Raw genomic sequence first — 27600 nt, forward strand, 5'->3', positions numbered from 1 at the left:
TATTATCCTACCATTCTGATCGATTAGAGACTGACAGAAAACATGGCTGTAATGTTCATAATTTGGTTGTTATTCCATTGGTTACCTTCCAGGGCAGAGTGGCCTACCCTCATTGAATATGGAGCTTTTAAATGTTAGAGAAATCACTAGTAAAACCTTTCTCGTGAATGACCTCATTACTGAGCGCAAAGTTGATTGCATGTTCCTCACAAAAACATGGCTGTCTTCAGACTGTAGTGCCACTTATTGAAGCCTCACACCGGACTACAGCTTTTTACACTATCAGAAAAGGAAAAAGGGTCGGGGACAGCCTCTATTTTTTTTTACAATTTCATTTAGCTTTGGTCTTTTGAGCATCATGCTATACATTAAATGACCTCATTACTGAGCGCAAAGTTGATTGCATGTTCCTCACAAAAACATGGCTGTTCAACGCTGGTCCGATCATCTGATTCCACACTTCAAGACTGCTTCGATCACTTGGATTGGATATGTTCCGCATTGCGTCCAACAACAACATTGACGAATACGCTGATTCGGTGAGCGAGTTCATTAGAAGTGCATCGGCGATGTAGTACCCACAACAACTATTAAAACATTCCCAAACCAGAAACCGTGGATTGATGGCAGCATTCGCGCGAAACTGAAAGCACGAACCACTGCTTTTAACCAGGGCAAGGTGACCGGAAACATGACCGAATACAAACAGTGTAGCTATTCCCTCCGCAAGGTAATCAAACAAGCTAAGCGTCAGTATAGAGACAAAGTAGAGTTGCAATTCAACGGCTCAGAACAAGAGGTATGTGGCAGGGTCTACAGTCAATCACGGATTACAAAAAGAAAACCAGCCCGTCGCAGACCAGGATGTCTTGCTCCCAGACAGACTAAAAACTGCTTTGCTCGCTTGTGAGACAATACAGTGCCACTGACACAGCCCGCTACCAAAACCTGCGGACTCTCCTTCACTGCAGCGACGTGAGTAAATCATTTAAACGCGTTAACCCTCGCAAGGCTGCAGGCCCAGACGGCATCCCCAGCCGCGTCCTCAGAGCATGCGCAGACCAGCTGGCTGGTGTGTTTACGGACATATTCAATCAATCCTTATCCCAGTCTGCTGTTCCCACATGCTTCAAGAGGGCCACCATTGTTCCTGTTCCCAAGAAAGTAAAGTAACTGAGCTAAACGACTACCGCCCCGTAGCACTCACTTCCGTCATCATGAAGTGCTTTGAGAGACTAGTAAGGACCATATCACCTCCACCCTACCTGACACCCTAGATCACTCCAATTTGCTTACCGCCCAATAGGTCCACAGACGACGCAATCGCAACCACACTGCCCTAACCCATCTGGACAAGAGGAATACCTATGTGAGAATGCTGTTCATCGACTACAGCTCAGCATTTAACACCATAGTACCCTCCAACTCGAGACCCTGGGTCTCGACCCCGCCCGTGCAACTGGGTACTGGACTTCCTGACGGGCCGCCCCCAGTGTTGAGGGTAGGTAACAACATCTCCACCCGCTGATCCTCACACTGGGCCCACAAGGTGCGTTCTGAGCCCTCTCCTGTACTCCCTGTTCACCCACGACTGCGTGCCATGCACGCCTCCAACTCAATCATCAAGTTTGCGGACAACACTACAGTGGTAGGCTTGATTACCAACAACGATGAGACGGCCTACAGGGAGGAGGTGAGGGCTCTCGGAGTGTGGTGTCAGTAAAATAACCTCACCTCAACGTCAACAAAACAAAGGAGATGATTGTGGACTTCAGGAAACAACAGAGGGAGCACCCCCCTATCCACATTGACGGACAGTAGTGAGAGGGTAGTAAGTTTAAGTTCCTCGGCGTACACATCACGGACAAACGAATTGAATTGGTCCACCCACACAGACAGCGTTGTGAAGAAGGCGCAGCAGCGCCTCTTCAACCTAGGAGGCTGAAGAAATGCGGCTTGTCACCAAAAGCACTCAAACTTCTACAGATGCACAATCGAGAGGCTCTCCAGAGGTAGTGAGCTCTGCACACAGCATCACCGGGGGCAAACTACCTGCCCTCCAGGACCTACACCACCGATGTCACAGGAAGGCCATAAAGATCATCAAGGACAACAACCACCCGAGCCACTGCCTGTTCACCCGCTATCATCCAGAAGGCGAGTCAGTACAGGTGCATCAAAGCAGGGACCGAGAGACTGAAAAACAGCTTCTATCTCAAGGCCATCAGACTGTTAAACAGCCACCACTACATCAAGTGGCTGCTGCCAACATACTGACTCAACTCCAGCTCACTTTAATAATGGAAATTGATGAAAATTGATACAAAATTTATCACTAGCCACTTTAAACAATGCCACTTAATATAATGTATATGTATATACTGTACTCTATCATCTACTGCATCTAGCTATCTTTGTAATACATGCATCACTAGCCACTTTAAACTATGCACTTTTATGTTTACATACCCTACATTACTCATCTCATATGTATATACTGTACTCGATACCATCGACTGCATCTTGCCTATGCCGTTCTGTACTATCACTCATTCATAGATCTTTATGTACATATTCTTTATCCCTTTACACTTGTAGTTGTGGAATTGTTAGGTTAGATTACTCGTTGGTTATTACTGAATTGTCGGAACTAGAAGCACAAGCATTTCGCTACACTCGCATTAACATCTGCTAACCATGTGTATGTGACAAATACAATTTGATTTGATTTGAAATGTCAGTCATCATGCTGCCATAACCCTCTATAGGCACCAAAGTACTGCTCTAATTTCTTTACTGATTTCTCTGAACTATTGTCCTTGAGAACTATGATAAAATGTGTTGGCATTTTAATATTCATGTTGACAAAGAGACTGACCTCAAGCCATTGAAGTTATAAATCTTTTGAGCTCTATGGACTTTATCCAACAAGTTACCTGGCCCACCCATAACAGTGGCCATACTCTGGACCTGGTTATTACCAAGGGCTTCTATTGACATATCCTCTATTGATGATGTTGCTTTCTCTGATCACCACTGTCATTTTTTACTACCTTGTTGCCCATACACAGTGTAATACTGAACGCATCATTAAGAAATGCTATCTTACCTCTGAAGTTGCCTACAGATTTATTGAGCGTATGAACATACATCACCTATCTGCCTTCCTCTTGTGATAATTTTAGTTGATAACTTTAATAGCAAATTAAGGGCAAACATTGATGCCATAGCTATAGTAAGGTTGAAAAAAGCCACATCGAAATTGAAACCCCTTGTCTAGAGTGAGGAACAAATAATAAAGAAAATTGCAGAAAAGCACAAGGCAGCTACCACGCAAAGGCACAATGGAGTTATTTTCCCTGCTTGACACAGACATACTCAGGAAAGTCATATACACAATTTAAGCCTTCTACCTGCCTTCTTGATCCATCCCACCACCTTCAAAACAGTTTTAATTGCATATCTGAAGAAGTGGCAAGCTATTGTTAATCACTCCCTGTTACACAAGGAACTTCCCACTGCCACAAAAACTGCTATGAATGAAACTCCTTCTGAAGAAAAGTCATCTAGATTATTCAGGTCCAATCTCCAACCTTCAAAATTCTAAAGAAATTGTTTCAAACAGCTAAATGATTTAAGTGCAAACTGTTATATCAAAAATAAAATCATATCTGATTTCCGGCCCCCAGCACAACAGCCTTATTAAGAAATAAGTATATCCAAAGACCAACCACGATGCCAAACAGCTCTCTGTCTCTATTCTTGGTTAAGTGCTGCATTCAAACACATTAACCATGAGACGTTTGCCCACAGAATGGAAGAGTGGGTTGGCCTCTCTGGTCCAGTTTTAAAATGGTTTAACGACCATTTAAACAGTCGAGAGTTGCCACCCTGGGTGAACAAAAACTCAGAGAAAAAAATAGATATCAACGTAAACCATCCCCCCAGCCAAGGAATATTAACATATTACTTGCGAGTACACGATAACAAACTGTCTCAAGTGCAACAACACCACACCCAACCCAACAAGATTGAAGTCAGAAGACCACGCGCCAATTTACAATAACACTAAAGGTTAGGAAGCAACATTAAAACTCGTGTTACAAAGAGCCTCACACACAGCAAAAACCTCCGAAGTCAACCCAAACTAAATAGTTTTGACAAGTCATACCTAGCCGACACCTCTACCTTGATGAGCATCGACCACAAACCGAATATACAATTTGAACAAACAATTAGTTAACAAGAACAAGCAATATAACTGATTCCATTTTCACAAACTACCGCTGAAAATCAAGAACTACCAATACACTAAGTTAAAACGCGCTGCATAAACAAGCACTTAGCGAAACCAATTCCAAAGCAAAAGCCACTACCTCGTAACAATACTTATTAACATTCTCCAGTAAACCGACTTGAATTAGAACATCCACTTTCACGTAAACAATCTGAACGAGCTGATACCACTCAAAGCGAGGAATGATACACTCCCCAAACCACAGAAACGACAACCTACCACCTTCAAACCCAGCCGCAGTGGCCTGCTTTCTTAACATCCCATGAAAAAATCTAAAAAATCAGCCATCAGCCTCAGAAAAAAAATTGTAGACTCCAACAAAGCTTCTGTTCAGCATTAAGAGCATATTCACATCCGAAGAATACCAACTTCATCTGCTTACAAACAACGTAACGCAAGTAATAATTGTGTAGGGTAGAGTGGTGCCGGTCTCTCTGGGTGGCTGATGGTCATGATCTTGGAGGATGTGTGGCAGACTTCCTCTTATTTTGGTTTTTGCTTTGTCCCGGAGCAGTTTCTTTCAGTTTCCTAGCAAAGYCGTTGACACCTGTTTTTTTTTCAAGTGTACTAGGMCGTACATCAGCTGGGGGTGAATATCACAGTGATTGTTCTTTAGGTAAACATTGTCCAAGAGAGCTCAGCTTTGTAGCTCTGAATAACGGGGAAGGGCACATCTCCATGTGGCAACAGGGTGGACATAGTGATTTTGGCTGCCACATGCTGCATTGCAGGAGCTACATGTCCTCTCATTGCCATCAAATCCTTGTTAAATCATGTTAAATGCAAGAGTCATGGATTTACAAAGGCCTACAATACTATTTGGTCTGTAACGTGAAATCACATGTTAGATGGTTTGTTGTGTGCGATCGAGTACATCAAGGTAGGATACGCTATGCATTTGTGATAATTTAGTGATTATCTGTGTGCCTRATTTTTGGCCCACCTACATTTTTGCTGGCCCTGCCATCAATAMATTTCTGTCTACACCACTGGTTTACGGAGTGACCTTCAGATGCATGACCATAGGCACCAAGAGAACGAGAGAGAGTGACGGGATATCACATTACACATCTGTCCTGTCCAATTCCTGCCTTTAATGCTGCTCCAGTGAAAATGCCACTTCTCGTTTTTCAAGCTTTGGATAAGTAGCCTAGGCTTGATATATGCTAACCTACTTTGCTGAACCATATTTTATTGCCAAACATAATGTCCATACATGACTCGCGAATTGAACGATGTTTGATGGTTAACATGATATGGCCATGTTTATACGTGGATAACGTAGTCTACAATTGACATCGCATGAGAAGTACGCGCGGTAGATTAGATAGAAACAGGCCGGCGGTGGTGAGTATTTAATCAGTGCCGCTTGAGCCTGTTTCAGCCGAGGAGTCCGCAGGCCTTGGTCATTCCCTCTTAAATATCAGAGCTGTCAAACGTTTCCTAGCAACAAGGCAGCGGATCGTTCSGCGGAGGAGAAAGAAAAACACGGGGTATTTGGGATAAACCCCGGTCTCACCAAAGTGTCCTGACCGCATAAACCTAGTCTCCGARTTGAACCCAAAACATATTTCCCMGTATAAATATYCACTTCTCGCATTTAATAACCATCCAAACCATGTATGCAGTAAGATTCTCCTGATGTTGCACASCCAACGAGCTACGCACCTCATATGACTGTTCTCTGGCCCTGTCCCCTCAGCGGTTCCGTTTTGTTGACAATCTGTTTTCTCCCATTAGAAATCCGTTTCGGTTGCATTTGTGGTGAGCAGTTGAAACGAGTGCTGGTAAACAAGTTGGTCTGCGGTTTTACAGGCGGTTGTCTTGGACACTTGAGATGGTTACATTGTATTAGCTAAATTGTCACATTCAAACCCCGCCTCTTGATATGGTCACATGCATTCGGTCATGTGGTACACAGCGCCATCAAGTGGTYGAATTMCTGTATGAGTACGTCAAGTAGGTTATGGGGCTTAGCCGTTATATTTTATAGGCTAGTGATAGTCTATGGGCCCAATCGAGAAATGGGTGGCATGATCCCAGTTTGCGCTCTTGATTTGAATCGATTTTTTTATTTGATTTTTACATTTAAAAATACTATGAAATGTTAAACCAGGCAATACATTATACCTACATTGGCAATGATTATATACACAAAAAAAGTAAATACTTCAAATCAAATTGTATTTGTCAAAAGTGCCGAATACAACAGGTGTGAATGCCTACTACAAGCCCTTAACCAACATGCAATTCAAGAAATAGATTGTAGAAAATATTTACAAATTAACTAAAGTAAAAAAATAAGAAAATGACCATAACAGATAAGGAGGCTATGTACAGAGGATACAGGTTATGAGTTGTTTCCATTGTGGTCCTCTAGCCTACTCCGTTGCCTCATTGTGAAGCCTTAAAATACTCCATAAAGAGTGGCAAGAGAGCAGATGAGAAACAGACTGACCACCTATGGCTAGAAAAGGGGCCTATCGAAAGTTGGAATCTTATGTCACAATAAGCAGAACGTTCACTGCGTACAATGTTTGAATAGTAATCCTATGCTAATTACGGTTAATTTTGTCTCCAAAATAATGCAACCCAATTTACTATTTAGCCTAGAACATGTGTTTGGAGAATGAGTGACCGCCCAGCCTAGAACTGGCCTCCGCCAAAACTGAGCAATCGGGGGGGAAGGGCCTTGGTCAGAGGAGCGTGACCAAAACCTGATGGTCACTTCTGACGACTCCAAAGTTCCTCTGTGGAGATGGGAGAACCTTCCAGAAGGACAACCAATCTACTGCAGCACTATACCAATCAAGGTTTTTGTAGAGTGGCCAGACCGGAGCCACCCTCAGTAAAAAGGCATGCACTTGATTGCAAGAGTCCTAAAGGGACTCTCGTAAGAAAGATTCCCTGGTCTGATGAAACCAAGATTGTAACTCTTTGGCCTAAATGCCCAAGCGTCACGTTCCAGAAAAAACCAGGGCACCGCCTCATCACCGGGCCAAAAAATCATCCCCGGAAGTATGTGGCACAGAAGTTCGTCAGGAAGATAAGCAAGTACAGAGAGATCATAGATTAAACACCTGTCCAGAGCGGCTCAGGAACCTCAGACCTCGGGCAAGTTCACCTTCCAACGGACAACGACCCCTAAGCACAAAAACCAAGACCAATGCAGGATTGGCTTTGGACAAGTCTCTGAATGTCCATTGAGTGCCAGCCAGAGCAACTGACTTGACACCTTCTGAACATATTCTGGAGAGACCTGAAATAGCTGTACTCAGCGACGATCCCCATCCAACTGAACAGAAGCTGAGAGGATCTGCAAAGAAGAATGAGGAGAAATTCCCCCAAAATACAGGTGTGCCCAAGCTTGTAGCTCAATACCGAAGAGACTCGGTTGAGGCTGTTAATGACTGGCCAATGGTGCTTCAACAAAGTAAACTGATATCCAGTTTTTTTTATTATAACGCATTTTGCAAAAATATCTAAAAACCTGTTTTTGCTTTGTCATTATGGGGTTTGTGTTAGATTGATAGAGGGAAAAACAATTGAATCAATTTTAAAAATAAGGTCTGTACTAAACAAAATGTGGAAAAAAGGGGTCGAATGAGACTTTTAGAAGCACTGTATCTAGGCTAGCTAGCTAGATTAGTTATAGCTAAAAATAATAAGGTCCACCTGCAGGGAAAAATATTAACTCACTATGGACACGGACCCCAGGCCAATGTAAGTTAGTCTTTCAAATATTAGCAGCTAGTTCGCTGAACATTACCCGCTTATTCTTCATCTGGTGTGGAATTGTTTTACTGGACTCTTCTCTGCCCACACTGTATGTCACTTGGTTCTAGCACAGAGGTAAGAACCCTATGTTAGTATCAATTTTGATGTTCATGATTATTGCTCACAACCTGTTAGGTCAGGCTACCTGATTTGGTCGGGGTGCCATTGTAGCTTTACCCTAACTTTATTATTATTCTACACTGCCACCATGATTCACATAACCTGGCACGTTAATAACCTTAACCGCTACGTTAATTATCCTACCTGCCAGATTTAGTTATCCTAACCTGTAATTCACATTAACCTACCAACTTCCATTTTGCATTTGACCAATGGCATTAATTACATTTCTTTTGTACATTACGTTTGAAGTCGGAAGTTTCATACACCTTAGCCAAAATACTAGTTAAACTCAGTTTTCACCAATTCCTGACATTTAATCCAGTTAAAAATTCCCTGTCTTAGCGTCAGTTAGAAAACACCACTTTATTTAAGAATGGAAATGTCAGAATAATACTAAGAGAAAATGATTTCTTTCAGATTTTATTTCTTCATACATTTCCAACTTTACAGAAGTTTACATACACAATTAGTATTTGATAGCATTGCCTTTAAATTGTTAACTTGGGTCAAAACGTTTTGGGTAGTCGCCTACCACAAAGCTTCTCCACATAAGTTGGGGGAATTTTGCCCATTCCTCCTGACAGAGCTGTGTAAACTGAGTCAGGTTTGTAGGCCTCTTTGCACGCACACACTTTTTCAGTTCTGCACACAAATTTTCTATAGGATTGAAGTCAGTGCTTTGTGATGGCCACTCCAATACCTTGACTTTGTTGTCCTTAAGCTGTTTGCCACAACTTTTTGGAAGGATGCTCTGGGTCTTTTGGAAGGACCCATTTGCGACAAGGTTAACTTCCTGACTGATGTCTTGAGATGTTGCTTCAATATATCCACACAATTTTCCTGCCTCATGATGCCATCTATTTTGTGAGTGCTGCGCAAAACACCCCCACAACATGATGCTGCCACCCCTGTGCTTCACGGTTGGGATGGTGTTCTTCGGCTTGCAAGCATTCTCCTTTTTCCTCCAAACATAACGATGGTCATTGTGGCCAAACAGTCTATTTGGACTCGTTTTACTGTGGATATAGATATATAGATACTTTTGCACCTGTTTCCTCCAGAATCTTAACAAGGTCCTTTTGCTTTGTTCTGGGATTGATTGCACTTTTCGCACCAAAGTACGTTCATCTCTAGAGGACAGAACACGTCTCCTTCCTGAGCGGTATGACGGCTGCGTGGGTCCATGGTGTTTAACTGGCTTACTATTGTTTGTACAGATGAACGTGTACCTTCAGACGTTTAGAAATTGCTCCAATGATGAACCAGACTTGTGGAGGTCTACAATTTTTTTCTGAGGTCTTGGCTGATTTCTTTTGATTTCCCATGATGTCAAGCAAAGAGGCACTGAGTATGAAGGTAGGCCTTGAAATACATCCATAGGTACACCTCCAATTGACTCAAATGATGTCAATTAGCCTATCAGAAGCTTCTAAAGCCAGGACATCATTTTCTGGAATTCTCCACCTTTTCTCAATAGGGGGTGCTGTTTACACTTTGTAGATTTTCCGTTCCCAGATTAAACTGCCTCGTACTCAATTCTTGCTCGTACAATATGCATATTATTATTACTATTTGGATAGAAAACACTCTCTAGTTTCTAAAACCGTTTGAATTATTTCTCTGAGTGAAACAGAACTCATTCTACAGCACACTTCCTGTCAAGAAGTGAGATTTCTGAAATTGAGGTCTCTGTTCCAGGGGTCGGTTTATAAATTCCCTATAAGCTATGGGCTACATGCACTGCATACGCCTCCCCTAGATGTCAGTAAGCGGTGAGACTTTGAATGGAGCGGATAGCACCATCTGGGGGAGTATAAAACCTCTTGGAACGGAAGTACCGACCTTTTCGACGAGGCGCCTGACGCATGAGGGACACCGGCATGGCGTCTTCAAAAGCTTTCGGTTTAGCAGTTCTATATCTCCGGCTCTGATTTATTTGTTTTTGTCTTAAAAACTATCATAGGTAGTTAATTTAAACCGACTATATACAGTTTATATCAGTTTATTGCGATTTTCTGGAGTTTCTTGTCAGCGTTATCACGAGTTGGGCACCTCTCCGGTACATCGGCGTTAGCAGCTAATTTCTACAGGAGTAGAGGACATCTTTCAACCAAAAGACGATTGTTCTGGACAAAGGACCACTTGCCCAAGATTCTGATCGAAGATCATCCAAAAGTAAGAGCTATTATATGTTAATTCGTACTTCTGTGGAACAATGTAAAATTATTAGTCCGCCATTAATTTCGGCATGGTCTCGCTGTAACGCATGCGTGTATGTCGAGTAACGTTAATTTTAAAAATCTAACACAGCGCGTTGCATTAAGAACTACTGTATCTTTCATTTGCTGTCCAACCTGTATTTTTTTTGTCAAGTTTATGATTAGTTATCGATTAGATTAGGTGCTCTCCAAGATGGCGCCGCCCAGATTGCCTGAAATGTTGCTACTAATCACATTGTATAACCACGATTTGTGCCACTAAATATGCACATTTTCGAACAAATCCTATATGCATTGTGTAATATGATGTTACAGGACTGTCATCTGATGAAGTATATGAAGGTTAGTCAAAAATTATATATATTTTGCTGGTTTGTTAGGATCGCTAACTTTGCTGCTGGTAAACGGCTTGTGTTTCTGGCTATTGTGGTAAGCTAATAATGCTATATTGTGTGTTTCGCTGTAAAACACTTAAAAAATCTGAATATTGACTGGATTCACAAGATGTTGGTCTTTCATTTGCTGTACGCTGTGTATTTTTCAGAGAAAGTTATGATGAGTATTTAAGTATTTGACGTTGGTCTCTGTAATTATTCTGGCTGCTTCGGCACTATTTCAGATTGCAGCTGCAATGTAGAACTGGATTTATACCTGAAATATGCAAAATTTTCTAACAAAACATATGCTATACAATAAATATGTTATTAGACTGTCATCTGATGAAGTTGTTTCTTGGTTAGTGGCTATTTATATCTTTATTGTGTCGAAATTGTGAAGCTACCTATGCAGGAAAAAAAATGGTGGGAAAAAAAAGTTGTGTCTTTTGCTATCGTGGTTAGCTAATAGATTTACATATTGTGTCTTCCCTGTAAACATTTTAAAAATCAGAAATGATGGCTGGATTCACAAGATGTGTATCTTTCATCTGGTGTCTTGGACTTGTGATTTAATGATATTTAGATGCTAGTATTTACTTGTGACGCTATGCTAGGCTATGCTAGTCAGCTTTTTTACTGATGGGGGTGCTCCCGGATCCGGGATTGGGACCAATTAGAAGTTAAAGGCACAGTCAGCTTAGTGTATGTAAACTTCTGACCACTGGAATTGTGATACAGTGAATTATAAGTGAAATAATCTATCTGTAACCATTGTTGGAAAAATTACTTGTGTCATGCACAAAGTAGATGTCCTAACCTACTTGCCAAAACTATAGTTTGTTAACAAGAAATTTGTTGAGTGGTTGAAAAACGAGTTTTATGACTCCAACCTAAGTGTATGTAAACTTCGACTTCAACTGTATATCACCATATATTATGAACAATGTATATATAGTTATATATATATTTTTTTAAAAATGTATTATTCATATATAAATATATTGACCATAAATAATCAAAACAATACATACTGTTAATATATTTAACCAAATACAGTGCCTTCAGAATGTATTCATAAACCTTGGCTGACTCCAATATTTGAACATTATTCTTTTAAAATTCTTCAAGCTCTGTCAAGTTGGTTGTTGATCATTGCTAGACATATATTTTCAAGTCTTGCCATAGATTTTCAAGACGATTTAAGTCAAAACTGTACCTAGGCCACTCAGGAACGTTCAGTGTCGTCCTATATTGGCCCTGTGTTTAAGTTATATTCCTGCTGAAAGTGAGTTTGTCTCCCAGTGTCTGTTGGAATCCAGACTAAACCGTTTTTCCTGTACAATTTTGCCTGTGCATTTTTTCTATTCCATTAAAAATCCCTATTCCTTGCCAATGACAAGCATCCCATAACATGATGCAGCCACCGCCATGCTTGAAAATAAAAAGAGTGGTACTGAGTGATGTTGTTTATTGGATTTTAACCCAAACATAACGCTTTTTATTCAGGACATACTGTATATGCCATGGGTATGCGGTATGTGTAGGTCTACTTATGTTTTTTTTTTTATGTATGTTTTATTGACCTTTATTTAACTAAGCAAGTCAGTTAATTAAGAACAAATTCTTGTTCACATCAGTAGATGTCAACGTGCTATACAGAAACCCAGCCTAAAACCCCAAACAGCAAGCAATGCAGATATAGAACACGGTGGCTAGGAAAAACTCCCTAGAAAGACAGGAACCTAGGAAGAAACCTAGAGAGGAACCAGGCTCTGAGGGGTGGCCAGTCCTCTTCTGACTGTGCCGGGTAGAGATTAAAAGAGTACATAGCCATAATTCCAGATCATTCTTCAAGATGTTCAGAAGTTTAATAGATGACCAGCAGGGTCAAATACTAATCACAGTAGTTGTAGAGGGTGCAACAGGTCAGTACCTCAGTTGGCTTTTCATAGCCGAGCTTAAAGAGATCGGTCGGACAGCAGGTACGGTAGAAAGAGAGAGAGCGAGTTGAAAACAGCAGGTCTGGGACAGGTAGCACGTCCGGTGAACAGGTCAGGGTTCCATAGCCGAGGCAGAACATGAAAATGGAGCAGCAGCACACAGTGGACGGGCCAGCCAGGAGTCATCAGGCCAGGTATTCATGAGGCATGGTCCTAGGGCTCAGGACCTCTGGAGTGGAGGGAGAGAGGGAGAGAGCGAGAATTTGAGGGAGCATACTTAAATTCACACAGGCCACCAGATTAGACAGGAGAATTACACCAGATACAACAGTCGACCCTAGCCCCTAGCATAGATACTGGTGGCTGAGACGTGGGGGGGGGGGGGGGGGGGGGGGGGGGGGGGGGGGGGGGGGGGACACTGTGGTGCCGTCCGACGGTACTCCCGGAAAGGGCCAACCAGACATGTATAACCCCACCCACTTTGCCAAAGCACAGATCCCATACCACTAGAGTGATATCAACAGACCACCAATTTACTACCTGAGACAAGGCTGAGAATAGCCCACGAAGATCTACACCACCGCATGCTCCTCCTATTTTTGTATACAACATGTGCTAACATGAAAGACTCAATCATGGACACTCTTACTGATAGTTGTGGCTGCTTCGCATGATGTATGTGTCTCCACCTTCTTGCCCTTTGTGCTGTTGTCTGTGCTCAATAATGTTTGTACCATGTTTTGTGCTGCTACCATGGTGTGCTGCTGCCATGTTGTGTTGCCACCATGTTGTTGTCATGTTGTGTTGCTGCCATGCTGTTTTCATGTGTCTCTGCCATGCTATGTTGTTGTCTTAGTCTCTGTTATGTAGTGTTGTGGTGCCTCTCTTGTCATAGTGTGTGGTTGTCCTATATTGTTATTTTTTATTTTATCATCCAACCCCCCATCCCCACAGGAGGCCTTTTGCCTTTTGGTAGGCCGTCGTTGTAAATAAGAATTTGTTCTTAACTGACTTGCTTAGTTAAATAAAGGTTCAATAAAAAAAGTTTTTAAAAAATGGCTTTATAAATACATTTGACTGATCGATTGATTGATTGATTGATTGCTCACCCAGTAGATCAGGCATCAGTGGAGCAAGGTTGGCCACTGCTGGTATGGAGTTTTTTTTGTTCACCTAAAATGATGCTTTAGTAATACTAGCCTACTTACTACACATCTTTACATACACTACCGTTCAAAAGTTTAAGGTCACTTAGAAATGTCTGTCACGGATCCCTCGGGAACTGTGTCATTACACACACCTGGTCCCCATTCCCACTGATTGTATTTGTATAAATGCGCCCTTTGTTTCACCATTGGGCTGTCGATTATTGTTCCAATGTCCGTTGGTTGTGTGAGTGAGTACCTGGGCTGTGCTGTTTTGGCTTTCATGCCACGTGTATTGCGCAGATTATTACAGGTCTCGTCCCGTGTGGTATCATTGTGCGCTTGTGTATTTATTCGAGGTACTCCTCCCTCTTTTGTTTGGGTCTCAACCCTGTGTTTTGTATACGTGTTTGTTTTGTCTTCATCCCTGTGCCTTTACATGGCACGCTGTAATTTGGGTCAATAAAAACCCCTATTATGCATTCCTGCGCCTGTCTCCCGATCCTTTATACCAACGTGACAGAATAATCAACCAATAAACGACCAGGGAGACAGCGGGAATGGCCCGTCCGACGATGCTGCGACATGGCCCGTCCCGCTCCGCCGCAACTTCAGCAGCTGCAACTGGCCCGTCCGACGCCGCCACAACCGGTCCGTCCGACGCCATTGCGACTGGTCCGTCCGGCACCACCGCAATTTCAGCAGTGGCAACTGGCCCGTCCGATGCCGCCACAACTGGTCCGTTCGACAGCAGCGGCAACTGGCCCGTCCGATGACTCTGTATCGGGTCCTGATCGACCCGCATTGCGTTCCTGTGATCGTCCTCGGGGCCGGTGTCGTTGCGCTGTTAGTGCAGCACGTCAGGTGGGGGGGTACTATCACGGATCCCTCTGGAACTGTGTCATTACGGACACCTGGTCCCCATTCCGACTGATTTTATTTGGATAAATGTGCCCTTTGTTGCACCATTGGGCTGTTGATTATTGTTCCAATGTTCGTTGGTTTTGTAAGTACCTGTGCTGTGTTGTTTTGGCTTTCGTGCCACGTGTATTGTGCAGATGATTACGGGTCTCGTCGCTTGTGGCATCATTGTGCGCTTGAATATCTACATAGACGTACAGAGGCCCATTATCAGCAACCATCACTCATGTGTTCCAATGGCACATTGTGTTAGCRWWTRKKAMMWTAWKKTMMYAWWYGCTAACTGATCATTAGAAAACCRTTTTGCAATTATGTTAGCACAGCTGAAAAATGTTGTTCTGATTTAAAAAGCTATCAAACTGGCCTTCTTTAGACTAGTTGAGTATCTGGAGCATCAGCATTTGTGGGTTCGATTGCAGGCTCAAAATGGCCAGAAACAAATAACTTTCTTCTGAAACTCGTCAGTCTATTCTTGTTCTGAGAAATTAAGGCTATTCCATGCGAGAAATTGCCAAGAAACTGAAGATCTCGTACAATGCTGTGTACTACTCCCTTCACAGAACAGCGCAAACTGTCTCTAACCAGAATAGAAAGAGGAGTGGACAACTGAGCAAGAAGACAAGTACATTAGACAAGTACATTGAGAAACAGATGCCTTACAAATCTTCAACTGGCAGCTTCATTAAATAGTACTCGCAAAACAACGTCAACAGTGAAGAGGCGACTCCGGGATGCTGGCATTCTAGGCAGAGTTGCAAAGAAAAAAACATCTCAGACTGGCCAATAAAAATAAACGATTAAGATGGGCAAAAAAACACTGACACTGGACAGAGGGAGATTGGAAAAAAGTGTTATGGACAGACGAATCTAAGTCTGAGGTGTTCGGATCACAAAGAAGAACATTTGTGAGACGCAGAAAAAATTTAAAGATGCTGGAGGAGTGCTTGACGCCATCTGTCAAGCATGGTGGAGGCAACGTGATGGTCTGGGGGTGCTTTGGTGGTGGTAAAGTGGGAGATTTGTACAGGGTAAAAGGGATCTTGAAGAAGGAATGCTGTAACTCCATTTTGCAACGCCATGCCATACCCTGTGAATGGCGCTTAATTGGAGCCAATTTCCTCCTACAACAGGACAATGACCCAAAGCACAGCGTCAAACTATGCAAGAACTATTTAGGGAAGAAGCAGTCAGCTGGTATTCTGTCTATAATGGAGTGGCCAGCACAGTCACAGGATCTCAACCCTATTGAGCTGTTGTGGGAGCAGCTTGACCGTATGGTACGTAAGAAGTGACCATCAAGCCAATCCAACTTGTGGGAGGTGCTTCAAGAAGCATGGGGTGAAATCTCTTCAGATTACCTCAACAAATTGACAACTACAATGCCAAAGGTCTGCAAGGCTGTAATTGCTGCAAATGGAGGATTCTTTGACGAAAGCAAAGTTTGAAGGACACTTATTTCAATAAAAAAATCATTATTTATAACCTTGTCAACGTCGTGACTATATTTCCTATTCATTTTGCAACTCATTTCATGTATGTTTTCATGGAAAACAAGGACATTTCTAAGTGACCCCAGACTTTTGAACGGTAGTGTACAAGTTAGCTTATTTGTAYATTTTGTAGTGATGAAATGTTGATTCTTAGAAGTGAAGTGTTTAAACTTGATTTAATTGTTAAACTATTATTCAAAATGAACTAGTGTTGTTAATGTTAATTAATCAGATATCACAATCCTGCAATAAATACAGGTTCTGTTCTAGCTCTAATGTTCTGTGTTTCTGTGTTGTATTCTCAAATGAACATTTKTTTTTTGTCTAGTTTTATTTCATTGTCACTCTGTTTCAGTATATCAGCTATCTGAATCCCTTTAGTAGCTTATCATATGACATGCATCACCAATGCATCCATGGGCCTGGCATTATGGAGATCTGTTATCTGAAGCAGAGAATAGCTGAACTTACTAACTCACTGTTTATATGTTAAGCTACAGTACCAGTCAAAAGTTTAGACACAGCTACTTATTCAAGGGTTTTTCTTTATTTTTTACTATTTTCTAGATTGTAGAATAATAGTGAAGACATCAAAACTATGAACTAACACATAGGGAGTCATGTAGTAACCAAAAAAGTTTTAAACAAATCTAAATATATTTTATATTTGAMATTCATCAAAGTAGCCACCCTTTACAGTTTTGCACACTCTTGGCATTGTCTCAACRAGCTTCATGAGGTAGTCACCTGGAATGCATTTCAAAAGARGGCACCATAGAGATGGCAGCTTCGCTTCAAGTCCTTTGGAAACTGTGCAGTATCTAGTTTTTTATGTATTATTTCTTACATTGTTAGCCCAAAAAAACTTAAGTGTTATTACATACAGCCGGGAAGAACTATTGGATATCAGAGAGACGTCAACTTACCAGCACAACCAGCACTATGACCAGGAATACTTTCCCAAAGCGMATCCTTTATCTGCACCTCCCAGGGCATTTTAATTTATTCCAGAGGCCGACCCAAAACAACACCGTCGGAGGAGAGGGTGCCGGAGCGGTCTCCTAGTGAGGCTTCGGATGCACACACACCACCCACTGCTTCCGAGTATATTACTTGCTAATGTCCTGTCCCTAGTTAACAAAGTCGACCGAAATTAGGGCGAGAGTTGCTTTCCAAAGAGATATCCGGGATTGTAAAGTACTCTGTTTCACGGAGACATGGCCTGCTGGGGACATGATGTCGGAGTCCGTACAGCCAACGGGATTTTCAGTGCATCGCGCCAACAGGAACAAACATGATGTTTCATGATTAACGACTCATGGTGTAATTGTAACAACATACAAGAACTCAAGTCCTTTTGTTCACCTGACCTAGAATTCCCCACAATCAAATGCCGACCATATTATCTCCCAAAAGATCTCTCCTCAGTTATCATCACAGGTGTGTATATTCCCCCGCAAGCGGATACCAAGACAGCCATCAAGGAACGTCACTGGACTTTTTGCAAACTGGAAACCATATATCCTGAGGCCGCATTTATTGTAGCTGGGGATTTTAACAAAGCTAAACAGGCTACCTAAACTCTATCAGCATATCGATTGCAGTACATGAGCCAGTAACACACTCGACCACTGCTACTCTAACTTCCGCAATGCATACAAGGCCCTCCCCCGCCCTCCTTTTGGCAAATCTGACCATGGCTCCATCTTGTTGCTCCCCTCCTTCGTGGGAAGCCTCAGACAATAACATTGACGTATACGCTGACTTGGTGAGCGAGTTTATAAGGAAGTGTATAGGAGATGTTGTACCCACTGTGACTACTAAAACTTTCCCTAACCAGAAACCGTGGATGGCAGCATTCGCGCAAAACTGAAAGCACGACCCACCGCATTTTATCATGGCAAGGCAACTGGAAACATGCCCGAATACAAACAGTGTAGTTATTCCCTCCGTAAGGCAATCAAACAAGCAAAGCGTCAGTATAGAGACTAAGTAAAACATTTTAACGTGTTAACCCTCGCAAGGCTGCCGGCCCAGACGGCATACCTAGCCGCGTCCTCAGAGCATGCGCAGATCAGCTGGCTGGTGTATTTATCAATCCCTATCCCAGTCTGCTGTCCCCACATGCTTCAAGATGGCCACCATTGTTCCAATTCCCAAGAAAGTTAAAGTAACTGAACTAAATGACTATCGCCCCGTAGCACTCACTTCTGTCATCATGAAGTGCTTTGAGAGACTAGTCAAAGATCATATCACCTCCACCCTACCTGTTASCCTAGACCCACTCCAATTTTCTTACCGCCCCAATAGGTCCACAGACGATGCAATCGACATCACACTGCACTATCCCATCTGGACAAGAGGAATACCTATGTAAGAATGCTGTTCATTGACTACAGCTCAGCCTTCAACATCATAGTACCCACCAATAAGCTTGAATCCCTGGGTCTCAACCCCGCCCTGTGCAACTGGGTCCTGGACCTCCTGACGGGCCGCCCCCACAGGTGGTGAAGGTAGGAAACAACTCAGCTGATCCTCAACATTGGGGCCCTACAAGGGTACGTTCTCAGCCCTCTCCTGTACTCCCTGTTCACCCATGACTGCGTGGCCATGCATGCCTCCAACTCAATCATCAAGTTTGCAGACGGCACTACAGTTGTAGGCTTGATTACCAACAATGACGAGACAGCCTACAGGGAAGAGGTGAGGGCCCTCGGAGTGTGTTGTCAGGAAAAATAACCTCTCACTCAATGTCAGCCAAACAAAAGAGATGATCGTGGACTTTAGGAAACAGCAAAGGGAGCACCCCCCTATACACATTAACGGGACAGCAGTGGAGAAMGTGGACAGTTTTAAGTTCCTCTGTGTACATATCACCGACAAACTGAAATGGTCCACGCACACAGACAGTGTGGTGAAGAAGGCGCTGTTCAGGAGGCTGAAAAAAAAATTGGGCTTGTCAACGAAAACCTTCACTAACTTTTACAGGTGCACAATTACGAGCATCCTGTCGGGCTGTATCATCACCTGGTACYGCAACTGCACTGCTCACAACCACAGGACACTCCAGAGGGTGGTGCAGTCTGCACAATGCATCATCAGGGGCAAACTACCTCCCCTCCAGGACACCTACAACACCCGATGTCACAGGAAGGCAAGAAAGATCATCAAGGACAATAACTACTCGAGCCACTACCTGTTCACCCCACTTCCATCCAGAAGGCGAGGTCAGTACAGGTGCATCAGAGCTGGGACAGAGAGATAGAAGCTGTTTTTCAATCTCAAGGCCAGATTGTTAAACAGCCACCACTAGCACAGAGAGGCGGCTGCCTACCTACAGACTTGATATTGTCACAACGTGGCCCTTTTTGGGTGTATATCGTGCCCCCCCCCTCTCACTCTCTCTCCCACATCAGGTTTTACAACGGTCATAAATACCTGGTAGAAACTGCCATGCAGTATTGAGGGAAAGAGTCTCCTAATCCCCAAAATGGGAGAATTAAACAATATTTCTTTTTTTGAGTATGTGGGAACGGTCCGTGGACACTTAAGGGACAGTCATGTCCAGTGTCTTTCATTTGGTGATCTCATGAAGGCCAGGAATCACACATAACTATATCTCTTAATGTGTATATTTCCCAGCTGTCAGGTTTACATCTGAAGGTTGTATAAGATGAATGAATAAGTAGAAGAATAGTTTTGAAAAGATAACAATGTGATTTAGTATTCTTAATGAGAATTGGTTGTTTTATGGTAACTTATGCACAGTCAGAAGCCACGCCCAGGTGGGCACAAACTTGATGACACGGCCCTTTTCTACCCAAGTATAAAAGCCCCCGTGACGCAATTCACACCAGGCCACGCAAACCACGGAGTAAGCTAAGGTTGCAAATGGTTGAATTTCTAAGACCATACAGCGTGTAGCGTTGGCTACACGGCTAGAAATGGTTAGACTCTAAAACTAGAAATTGTTCAACTCTAAAACATTGCCAAAGAAGGAGTAAATCTTAGACGAGGTCTTTTCAGTCTGCAGCTGGAAATGTACGTAGCCTAGGACGAATAATACCGACAACCGCCGAAACACCTTTTCTATGCGACAACATGGGTATGCCTGACATATCCACTAGGAACGCAACCACAGACTTTTCTGTCGACTCTCTCCAGCAGACGGACCAGCGACCACAGAGAGAGACAACAAGACATACACTCGTAAATATTTAAATTGCAATTCATTTTCGAATGAGCGGTCGTTTATGTAAAGTATTAGCAATTTCTATTWGTGTAGTTATCAGCTATGAGTTTGTTTCCCGCTCTTGAATGGTCCACACCCCCTTTCCTTTGTCTACCAAGCCGTCATATCGGTTTTGTCCGCTATGGGGCTTTTTCTCTGCATCATGTTAAGTAACCCATGTATGAACTAATTGTGTGTATGTTTTAAGTAATTTTGTGATTGATTAAATTAGTTAGTAAATAAATAATGAGCCCAATTTGTATATCGCTGATTCATGATTCTATGCTAGGGTTCGTGCAGATATCCAAGGGTTTGCGACGTTCAGTACGTGACACTGATGAGGTAATACAATTCATTAATAAGTAAATGTTTTGATAAGATGTGAAAATCTGAAGAGTTATATTTTGGGAAATTGGCACTATAAACAAATTTTCCATGGTGCCCCGACTTCCTAGTTAATTAAAGTGACATGATTAGTTTAAATGCGTAATTAAATTACACATAGATAATTGATTTGATAATATACAGTCTTCACATTTAATGATAGTCCAGACATGACAAGAACATTGGCCACTTTAATAAATGGAACACTAGTCACTTTAATAATGCCACTTTAAGAACATTTACATATCTCGCATTACTCACCTCATATGTATATACTGTATCCTTCACTATCTATTGCATCTTAGCCGCTCTATCGCTGCGCATCATATATTTTATACTATATATATTCTCATCCCATTCCTCTACTAGATTGCGTGTATTGTGTTTTGTTGTGGAATTGTTAGATATTACCTGTTAGATACTGCTACACTGTCGGATCTAGAAACATAAGCATTTCACTAGATTCGCATTGACATCTGCTAACCATTTGTATGTGACAAATAAAATGTTATTTGAATTAACAGGTGTACCTTGTTAAAGGTTGATTTGTGGAATTTCTTTCCTTCTTAATGCATTTGACTTGTGTTGCAAGAAGGTAGGGGTGGTATACAGAAGATATCCCTATTTGGTAAAAGACCAGTCCATATTTTGGCAAAAAAAGCTCAAATAAGCGAAGGAGAAACGACAGTCCATCATTACTTTAAGACATGAAGGTCAGTCAATCCGGAAAATTTCAAGAGCTTTGAAGGTTTCTTCAAGTGCAGTCGCAAAAACCATCAAGCGCTATGATGAAACTGGCTCTCATGAGGACCGCCACAGGAAAGGAAGACCCAGAGTTACCTCTGCTGCAGAGGATAAGTTCATTAGAGTTACCAGCCTCAGAAATTGCAGCCCAAAGAGATGCTTCACAGAGTTCAAGTAACAGACACATCTCAACATCAATTGTTCAGAGGAGACAGCGTGAATCAGGCCTTCATGGTCAAATTGCTACAAAGAAACCACTACTAATGGACACCAATAAGAAGAAGAGACATGCTTTGGCCAAGAATCACGAGCAATGGACATTAGAGATTTTTGGTTCCAACCGCCGTGTCTTTGTGAGACGCAGAGTAGGTGAACGGATGATCTCCGCATGTGTAGTTCCCACCGTGAAGCATGGAGGAGGAGGTGTGATGGTGTGGGGGTGCTTTCCTGGTCACACTGTCAGTGATTTATTTACAATTCAAGGCAAGCTTAACCAGCATGGCTACCACAGCATTCTGCAGCAATATGCCATCCCATCTGGTTTGCGCTTAGTGGGACTGTCATTTGTTTTTCAACAGGACAATGACCCAACACACCTCCAGGCTGTGTAAGGGCTATTTGACCAAGAAGGAGAGTGATGAAGTGCTGCATCAGATGACCAGACCTCCACAATCACAGCAAATTTGAGGAAAAGCAGCCAACAAGTGTGACGTGGTATGGTTGGACCCAGGTGCAGAGAAGAGACCAGACGAGGAATCAGTGGTTAAGGATAAACATAATACTTTACTGAGAAATAGCAAAGCTGTCATTATTGGTTGTTTAAAGGGTGGTTATTTTGAAGAATATAAAATATATTTTGATTTGTTTAACACTTTTTTGATTACCACATGATTCCATATGTGTTATTTCATAGTTTTGATGTCTTCACTATTATTCTACAATGTAGAAAATATAAAAATAAAGAAAAACCCTTGAATGAGTAGGTGTGTCCAAACTTTTGACTGGTACTGTATATGTTCTCAACTTAAATTTATACCAGTAGACAATGTATATGAGGCAAACTATATACCATATTTTGTACATGCCTTTTAAGTGCTGTCATACATTTATTTAGTGCAAATCCAACCCTTGTAATTTAGGTAACAGTATAAAAATAAGGAGATGACAATTAGGCTACAGGAGATGAGCGTTACACTTAACATATTTTGAGGTTCATTTGATTTTATTCATTTTGAAAACCAGCGTGCTGCAAATGTTCTAAAATATTGCTTGTTTTGTTTATATTTTTAGGGGGCTTTCACACCAAAATGGTTTGGTGTTTTTTTTTTGAACACACTAAACAACGCACCGTGGTTGGCTCAAAAAGGGTGGTCTCGGTCAGATTTAATTTGTACCATGGTGCGGTTCGTTGCTGGTGAGAACGCAGTCCTGACCAAACACAAGAAAAGAACCAGAGTACCGCATTATTATTGGTTGTTTGACTGAAACATTTTGAGAGTTTTTGTCCAATAAATAAATTACTTGCATGGACAGACACAGGGTTTTGTTTAGGAATTTTAGAAAAAAAATACAATGTAACAAATAGTCAAACTCTGATTTAAACTATAGCTCAAACTATGTGTCAAAACACCCTTAGTCCTCACGCACTGTTGATCCTAAGGCACTAATCTGGTGAGCACCTTAGGAGCTCTGCCCAAGCAAGATATTTGATTGGTTTGACATGTTGCAAGGCATCACTGGTTCGCGATGAGACTAGAGATTTCTACCCCTAAACTTTGTTTCAACAAGTCAAAATACGTTTCTATTTACTCCTCAGATACCCTAAAATGTAATCAAAGTATAATATTTCTTACAGAATGAAGTATGTTCAATAGGAAACTTTAGCAGGTGCATCCTGTCTTCATGGCGAGCGCAAACACAAATTTCCAAGACTATGTCACTGTGCTAAAACTGATATTTCTTATTCGTTTTTGAAGTTACAAGCCTGAAAACTTMAACATAGACTGCTGGTACGCTGTGGAAGCCATAGGAATTGCATCCAGGGAGCAAATTTTCAATATGACCTTTTACTTGCCTTTCTAAGAGGATGATCTCTCAACAACAAAAAAATCAGGTTGGTTTTTCTTTGGATTTTATCCTACTATATCTATTGTGTTATATTATCCTACATTATTTTAACATTTCTGCAAACTTCAAAGTGTTTTCTTTTCAATGGCATATGCATATCCTGGCTTCAGGGCCTGAGCAACAGGCAGTTTACTTTGGGCACGTCATTCAGGTGAAAATGAAGAAAAAAGGGGCCTAGCCCTAAGAAGTTTTAATGTCCATCTTAATTCTGTATTGTTCCACTTTCTGTCCTTTAACATGAAAAAGTGAATAAGCATGTCCCTCTTTGTTGTCAATTCCCCCCAGAAAATGTGGATCACTGACCTTTATATTGTCCCTGTATTACATTTTTCCTTGAAGACCGCTGCTGTGGCATTTGCGGGCCAAGTGCTCCGTCTCGTGGCATGAATTGCACACTGTATCCACAAACCTACAGTCTGCAGCACTGTGGTTCCCGCCGCTACGTTAATATCCACCAGTTGTAGCAACTCGCTCGGTGCTGGACTGAATTTTGATTATGGGGCACACTGACCCCTGCTGTTGCAGTTCTGCCACGTCCTTCGCAGCTGTCTCCATCGACTTGGCCAGCTCCACTGCTCATTTCAATGTCAATTTCAATCTCTTTTGAATATGATCTTTGTTTATACCACACACTAGTCTATCTCAAATCATGTCATCAAGTCCCAAGCCAAACTCAGAGAATTCCGTGAGTCTCCGTAGTTCAGCCACAAGTTATGCCACTAATTTTCCATGCTGTTGGAGTGTAATGGTCATTCCACTTTTCCAGTAAATCCTTCAATGGAAGATGCAACGGTGTTTCTGTCTGGCACAAGTCTTGTAACATGGCATAAACTTTACCACCTCATATACTGAGAAAAATAGCCTTTTTCTTCCTGTCATTGGTCATTTAATTTGCCTCCAGTCATCCACCTCCGGCTCATATTCACTAATCTTTCTAGCTAGCTCGTTCACTGTCTGAGATAATTATTTGGTTCAACAAGTCTTTCACCCGCACAGAGCTCTGTACATCCTCGTCGCCAATGTATTAAAGTGAGAGGGATGAGTTAATTCAGTTCCACACAGTGTCTGTCTGTTTGTTATGCTTTAATGAAAATGTATCCGTATAAGGAAAACCCAGTKGTTTTCCCGGCTAAAACCAACTCTGAATTAACAGGACCCCTACACAGTTATTTACTTCTATTTAGGTGGGAGTCATAATTCCTGAATAGAAACACAAACCATTTACCACATTAGAACACCATCTATATTGGGAGGTGTGAATTGCAGACAATTACCAAATGCCATGTGCTCAGGTAGAAGCCGTTAGCCATAGCCATTAGCCCAAACAAAGAAAAACCACGTTTCAAAGTTCATAGACGTGCATCCAGGTATACTAATTTGGGTGAGTCAACTTATTTGAAAGACATTGTCGTCGTCCCCATGAGGAAATCCGTCCATCCTTCCGTTAGTCACACGCGATATCTCAGATAGCACTGGCGCAATTTTTGGTACATAAGACTAGTACATAGAACAACATGGCTGCTATCAACCGATAAACATTCACGTGGGCGTGGTCTGACACATAAATACATAGAAATCAGTCAAGGATATTCATATTGTAACATACTTTGGTACACATGTTGAAAACACTGTCAAGACTCAACGTATGCAAGAACATTCATATTGACCACACGGTGYCACTATAATAGGCACATGTTTATATCTCTTGATCTGTTTGACTCAGAGTGCTCACACATGCTCAGGGATATGAGTCCAGCTAACCCACACTATATCTCAGACACCACTGGCCTGATGTTGATGAAACTTGTGTGAATGATGTGTCTTGCCATAGAGATCTGGCATTTACAAAATTACACTGATAGGCCCAAGGCACTATAGTAATCAACTGCAATTCCAAACTTTGAACAAGCATATATCCTGTCCCGTTTAAGCTTGAATTGTTGTCACTAATTGGCCCAATAATTGGCCCAATGTTGTGGGGGACAACATGTCTACTGTTGCCTTGTTTTATATGATTTAGTACACGTTATTAACAAAGTCTATTCCATTTGAAGTAGAAAATCGAAAATAAACTTTATTAGGCTAGGTAACACAAAATGTTTAATCATTTTGAAAGTACAGGACATAGGTTGACTTTTATGTTAAACCCCTAGAGTTGATGTCCACGTCCCTGTGGAAATCTAATTAGCATAATAATAACATTCCCATCAAAATCCATCTGCTGGAGATCTGTTTTTTTGTTGCAGCCTTCCGCATCTGCGGGGGAAGGTGGCTGAGCTACAGCAGTGTTTGTCAGACCATAAGACATGCCGATGACGATATGCCAACTTCTGTCTTTATCATCAGAATGGTGGATGCCCTCACTGGCAATGTCCATGTAAAAACAGGTTATATCCATGATGAGTCCTCTATGTATCTCTATGAACGATGCACAATTCAGGCCATTTCCAAAGACAGTACAGCATGAAGATAGGCAGAAACTGCTACTCTAATAGAAATCCCTGATCACGCTTGTAGGCGACGTTGGCTATCTAAGCTCAGGCGCAGAAACACGTCATCGGGTCTAACGGTRGTCTCGCGARGAACTGCGCATGTACAATCAATCAATCAATTAAATGTATTTTTAAAGCCCTTTTACATCAGCAGTTGTCACAAAGTGCTTATACGGAAACCCAGCCTAAAACTCCAAAGAGCAAGCGATGCAGATGTAGAAGCACGATGGCTAGGAAAAACTCCTTAAAAAGGCAGGAACCTAGAGAGAAACCTAGAGCYGAACCAGGGTCTGAAGGCTGGCCAGTCCTCTTCTGGCTGTGCTGGGTGGAGATTATAAAGCCTTGTTCACACTGCAGGCCTTAATGATCAAATCCGTTTTGTTTTTCAAATCCGTTTWGGAATACTGACTGTCCAAACATCTTATCRCAGTTACTAATTAGCATGCACCATGTAGAAAATGACTGTGAAAACTGTTAAARCCCCCGTGGATTGATGAGGAATTGAAAAATTGTATGTTTGAGAGAGATGAGGCAAAAGGAATGGCAAATAAGTCTGGCTGCACAATCGATTGGCAAACGTACTGCAAATTGAGAAATCATGTGACTAAACTGAATAAAAAGAAGAATAAACTACACTACTGTATGAAACAAAGATAAATGACATAAAGAATGATAGTCAAAAGCTTTGGAGCACCTTAAATTGTCACACCCTGATCGGTTTCACCTGTCCTCGTTATTGTCCCCACCCCCTCCAGGTGTCGCTTGTTTCCCCCAGTGTATTTATCCCTGTGTTTCCTGTCTCTCTGTGRCAGTTTGTCTTGTATGTTCCAAGTCAACCAGTGGTTTTCCTGTACGCCTGCCTTTGKTATTCTCTTTTTTCTAGTCCTCCTGGTTTTGACCCTTGCCTGTTCAGGACTCTGTACCCGCCTGCCTGACCTTTTGGCCTGCCATGACCCCGAGCCTTTCTGCTACTCTGTACCTCCTGGACTCTGATCTGGTTTTGACCTTTTGCCTGTCCACAATTATTCTCTTGCCTACTCCTTTTGGATTATTAAACATTGTAAGACTCCAACCATCTGCCTCCTGTGTCTGCATCTGGGTCTCGCCTTGTGTCATGATATAAATACAATTTTGGGGAAAAAAGGCAAACTCAGCTCCACCATTCACTGAATTAGGTGTCTCATTCATCACAAAACTGACTGAAATTGCCAACTACTTTAATGATTTTTTCATTGGCAAGATTAGCAAACTTAGGCATGACATGCCAGCAACAAATGCTGACACTACACAACCAAGTATATCTGAACCAAATTATGAAAGACAAGAATTGTAC

At 42.0% G+C, this 27600-nt stretch overlaps 1 protein-coding gene across 2 annotated transcripts in view; it reads right to left on the minus strand.

The window, feature by feature from the left end:
• The window catches only part of klhl32 (kelch-like family member 32), a 46527-nt gene extending 40357 nt beyond the window's left edge, over positions 1-6170 (minus strand). For both annotated transcript variants that reach the window (XM_023980636.2, XM_023980637.2), the window contains exon 1: positions 5966-6170. The gene's annotated coding sequence lies outside the window, so the exon portion shown is untranslated. The remainder of the gene's footprint in view (positions 1-5965) is intronic.
• Between the last annotated feature and the right edge of the window lie 21430 nt (positions 6171-27600).

This window comes from Salvelinus sp. IW2-2015, linkage group LG35, assembly GCF_002910315.2.
Source record: "Salvelinus sp. IW2-2015 linkage group LG35, ASM291031v2, whole genome shotgun sequence".
Lineage (NCBI taxonomy): Eukaryota > Metazoa > Chordata > Actinopteri > Salmoniformes > Salmonidae > Salvelinus > Salvelinus sp. IW2-2015.